We start from the raw sequence: 5,000 nt of genomic DNA, 5'->3' as shown, positions 1-5,000 counted from the left end.
GGCCAGGGGGCCAGCCCAGGAAACGGGATGCCCAGGTGGACGGAGCAAGGACGCAGCCAGGGACGGGAAGGGATCTCGGTGGGGAGCCCCTGAGCTCCAGCCATGGGGTGCCGTGCATTCGGGGTGCAGCACGCAGGGAGCCGGGAACGCACAGAGAGTCTCAGGGCTGGGGGTGGGTGGGGGATTTGCCAGGGCACAGGAGGGTGTGAAGCTGGGGGTAGGAGCAGGCGGGATGGGGGAAGCCAGGGCAATGGGGGGGCACCTGTCACCGTGAGCTGGGTCCCAGGGTGACGGCGCCATTGGTCCCATTGGCCGTCGTTCTTCTGCACCCTGAAGTGGCAGACGTACTCTCCAGCGTCCGACTTCTGCAGCCGGGTGATGCGGATCGAGGCGTTTGGTTCCCCCGTGGGTCCCCGACCAGGACGATGCGGCCCCCGTAATCCGGCGGGTGAATCTCTCGGTGTGATTGTAGATAAACTGGCCATGGAACCCGAGTCTCCAGTAAACCCGGAGGTCCCGCAGCGGCTCGATCTCGTGGGGGTAGGTGAAGCTGCAGGGCAGGGTGACGGAGCCCCCGGCCGGCGCCGACAGGGACTCGGGCTGGGTCATCTGGTACCCGGCATCCTGAGCAGCCGCTGCAAAGACCCCCAGAGACACAATCCCGTCACCGCGGCCGGCCCCGGCCGGGTCCCAGCCGCAGCCAGCGGAGAGCAGAGGGGACCCCCCCCCGACCTGGGCAATAGTGAAGGCAGGATTTATTATTAGTTGTTGGTATTGAGGTCGTGCCTGAGGGCTGCCACCGGGTGCCCATTGTGCCAAGCAGCCGGTGCTGGGCCCTGTCCCAGATCAGAGCCACGACTAGCTGGCTCCTTCTGCAGGGGGACGAAGAGGCCGGGGAAGATGGGCCTCTGGAGAAGCCAATAGACTGGGGGAGATGAGCCCCCTGGGGAAGCCGGGAGGCTGGGGGAGATGGGCCCTTGGGGAAGCCGGAAGGCTGGAGCAGATGGGCCCCTTGGGGAAGCCAGGAGGCCGGGGCAGATGGGCCCCTGGGGAAGCCGGGTGGTCAGGGGAGATGGGCCCCTGGGGAAACTGGGAGGCTGGAGGAGATGGGCCTCTGGAGAAGCCAGGAGACTGGGGGAGATGAGCCCCTGGGGAAGCCGGGGAGGCCGGGGCAGATGGGCCCCTGGGGAAGCCGGGAGGTCGGGGGGAGATGAGCTCCTCGGGAAGCCAGGAGGCTGGGGGGAGATGGGCCCTTGGGGAAGCCAGGAGGCCAGGGCAGATGGGCCCCTGGGGAAGCCGGGCAGTCAGGGGAGATGGGCCCCTGGGGAAGCTGGGAGGCTGGAGGAGATGGGCCTCTGGAGAAGCCAGGAGACTGGGGGAGATGAGCCCCTGGGGGAAGCCGGGAGACCGGGGCAGATGGGCCCCTGGGGAAGCCGGGAGGTCGGGGGAGATGAGCTCCTGGGGAAGTCGGGAGGTCAGGGGAGATGAGCCCCTGGGGAAGCCGGGAGGCCTGGGCAGATGGGCCCCCCGCCCTGGGGATTCGGTGCCGGCCGAACACACCCACCTGCAAGCAGGATCCCTGCCAGGAGCAGCAGGGCTGGGTGTCCCGGTGGCAGCAGCATCTCTGGGGTGCGCGGGGCTGGGCCTCTGGCTGCCCGGAGCTCCGGCCACCCTGCCCAGCACCCTCTGACCAGGGCGGGGGCCGGACACAAGCTGGAGAACAGGACGTGGGAGCCGGTTGCAATGCTGCGAGGAGGAAGCCGAGGGAGGCGGGTGGGGGGGGGGGGAGAAATTGGGCAATTGGGCCCAGAGCAGACCAGTCACTTCCCCTCCACTGCCAGCCCTGTGGTCAGAGCTTCCCAGCCGCCCCCTGCCCCCGCAGCTGGGGGGCGGGCACTGGGGTGCAGGGCCAGGTGTCATTTGGGGGGCGGGGGCTGCAGGGGGCTTGTAGGGTGCAAGGGGGCTGGAGGACATGGGGGAATCCATGGGGCCTGCATAATTGGGTGGGGGGCTGCAGGGGGGGCATGGGAACTTGGGGGGGGGGAGGGATGCTGGAGCTGTGGGGGAGGAGCTGCACTATAATTAGCTGCTCCAGTTCCCCTTTTCCCACTTCCCAGTGGCTCAGCCGGACCCGCAGAGGAACAAGCGTCTCTGAGCCGGGGTACACCCCCCACCCCCGCCGGAGGGGGTGTGGGCGAAGCGGGACTGTTCTTCATGTTTCCTCTGAATAGGGTGGGGGTGCCTCAGTTTCCCCTAGGCAGTTCTTAAGTCTCTAGGGGATGGAGTAAGGCCGGTGTGTGCAGGGGTCTGGACACAGAGAATGGCCGACACCCTGTTTCCTGGCCACGGATGGCCTGGGCCCTTCCCCCCTGCAAGGTGAGAGCTAAAGGGTTGGAGAACAAAGGAATCCGGTGACCTCCCTGGCCCGGGAAAGGGACAAAGCCCAGAGGAGGGGGTGGGCTGGAGGGAGTTTCAGTTTGGGGCTGGCTGGGACATGGAGTGAAGGGCAGACGGGGTTGTCTGGCTCACTGCCCCCAAAATGGACCCAGCTGAGGGGTCCCGGTCTCTGCACCTACAAGCTCTGTGTTAGACCATGTTCCTGTCGTCTAATAAACCTTCTGTGTTACCGGCTGGCTGAGAGTCCCGTCTGACTGCGGAGTTGGGGGGCAGGACCCTCTGGCTTCCCCAGGACCCCGCCTGAGCGGACTCGCTGGGGCAAGCGCACGGAGGGGCAGAGGAGGCTGAAGGCTCCGAGGTCAGACCCAGGAAGGGGGGAGGCCGGGGGAGCTGTGTGTCCTGCAGACAGTCCGCCCCCCCCCCCCAGCCCCGCTCTAACCCACCAGCCCCCACTCCCCCTTCCAGAGCCAGGAAGAGAACCCAGGAGTCCTGACATGTGCACCTCCGCCCCCGCAGTGTCTCATAGGCCCAGGGCAGGGTGAGGATTTCACACAGGAAGGGCCAAGGTGTCAGCAGCTTCCTCAAATGAGCAATGGGAGGCTGTGGGGGGGGGAGCAGAACCGGTGGGGCCAGAGTCTCCTGCAGTGGGGCCATGAGCGGGGAGCTTCTGATGCTGATGCTGCTGCCCCTGGCGGGGGGTGAGTGCCCTGGGGCAGGACGCAGGGGGGCACAGAACTGGGCACGGCCCATAGTCACTGGCCAGACCCGAACAGCAGGGGGTGATGGGGCACAGGGAGGGGTTGGCTGGGGCAGGGGAATGGGGCGGGGGGGCACGGGGAGGGGGCCGGCTGGGGCAGGGGAATGGGGCGGGGGGCACGGGGAGGGGCCGGCTGGGGCAGGGGAATGGGACGGGGGGCACGGGGAGGGGCCGGCTGGGGCAGGGGAATGGGGAGGGGGGGCACGGGGAGGGGCCGGGCTGGGGCAGGGGAATGGGGCGGGGGGCACGGGGAGGGGCCGGCTGGGGCAGGGGAATGGGGCGGGGGGCACAGGGAGGGTGTCAGGGGGTCCCTGGGCGATGCTCTGGACCTGCTCCCCACGAAGCCAGGCAGGACTCTGGGGGAGTCTCCTCTCGGGGAGCAGCCTGTCTGCAGGACACACAGCTCCCCCGGCCTCCCCTTCCTGGGTCTGACCTCGGAGCATTCAGCCTCCTCTGGCCCTCCGTGCGCTTCCCCCAGCGAGTCCCGCCCAGGCGGGGTCCTGGGGCGGCCAGAGGGTCCTGCCCCCCAACTCCACAGTCAGACGGGACTCTCAGCCAGCCAGTAACACAGAAGGTTTATTAGACGACAGGAACATGGTCTAACACAGAGCTTGTAGGTGCAGAGACCGGGACCCCTCAGCTGGGTCCATTTTGGGGGCAGTGAGCCAGACAACCCCGTCTGCCCTTCACTCCATGTCCCCAGCCAGCCCCCAACTGAAACTCCCTCCAGCCCCTCCTCCTCTGGGCTTTGTTCCTTTCCCGGGCCAGGAGGGCACCGGATTCCTTTGTTCTCCAACCCTTTAGCTCTCACCTCCCAGGGGGGAAGGGCCCAGGCCATCAGGTTGCCAGGAAACAGGGTGTCGGCCATTCTCTGTGTCCAGACCCCTGCGTACACCTGCCCTCTAGGGCTCTGCAATGATCATACACCCTTACTCCACCCCCCTAGATACTTAAGAACTGCATAGGGGAAACTGAGGCACACCCACAATATTCGGAGGAAACATTAAGAACTGTCCCACTTTGTCACAGAGGGGCTGGCTGGGGTGGGGTGAATAGGAGGGGGCACAGGGTGGGCCTGGCTGGGGCAGGGGAATGGGGTGGGGAGCACAGGGGAGGCGCTGGCTGGGGCAGGGGAATGGGGTGGGGGCACAGGGAGGCGCTGGCTGGGGCCGGGGAATGGGGAGGGGGCAGGGGAATGGGGAGGGGGGCACAGGGAGGGGCGGGCTGGGGCAGGGGAATGGTGTGGGGGGCTGGGGGCATTTCATAGAATCATAGAGTATCAGGGTTGGAAGGGACCTCAGGAGGTCATCTAGTCCAACCCCCTGCTCAAAGCAGGACCAATCTCCAATTTTTGCCCCAGATCTCTAAGTGGCCCCCTCAAGGATTGAACTCACAACCCTGGGTTTAGCAGGCCAATGCTCAAACCACTGAGCTATCCCTCCCCCTAAAAAATTCCCACTGTGCATTGGCCGGGAATCGAACCCGGGCCTCCCGCGTGGCAGGCAAGAATTCTACCACTGAACCACCAATGCTACTTGCCACCAATGCTATTTGCGCCCCCGCTGGCTGCAGCTGGGACCCCGGGGCCGGCCGCAGTGACGGGATTGTGTCTCTGGGGCTCTTTGCAGTGGTTGCTCGGGATCCCCGGTACCAGATAACCCAGCCCAGGTACCTATCGGTGCCGGCCGGGGGCTCCGTCACCCTGCCCTGCAACTTCACCTACCCCCGCGAGATCGAGCCGCTGCGGGACCTCCGGGTTTACTGGAGACTCGGGTTCTTTGGCCAGTTTATCTACAATCACACCGAGAGATTCACCCACCCGGATTACGACTCTGAGATAGCGCGT

At 66.3% G+C, this 5,000-nt stretch overlaps 1 non-coding gene across 1 annotated transcript; it reads right to left on the bottom strand.

Moving 5' to 3' along the window:
* Positions 1-4,615: 4,615 nt before the first annotated feature.
* On the bottom strand, positions 4,616-4,686 carry TRNAG-GCC (transfer RNA glycine (anticodon GCC)). The gene has a single exon. It is a non-coding gene; the product is annotated as a tRNA-Gly (tRNA).
* Positions 4,687-5,000: the final 314 nt, after the last annotated feature.

The sequence above is a fragment of the Lepidochelys kempii genome, chromosome 28 (assembly GCF_965140285.1).
Source record: "Lepidochelys kempii isolate rLepKem1 chromosome 28, rLepKem1.hap1, whole genome shotgun sequence".
NCBI lineage: Eukaryota > Metazoa > Chordata > Testudines > Cheloniidae > Lepidochelys > Lepidochelys kempii.
Note: the sequence above shows the minus strand (reverse complement) of the source record. Positions and strands in the feature narration are given on the sequence as shown.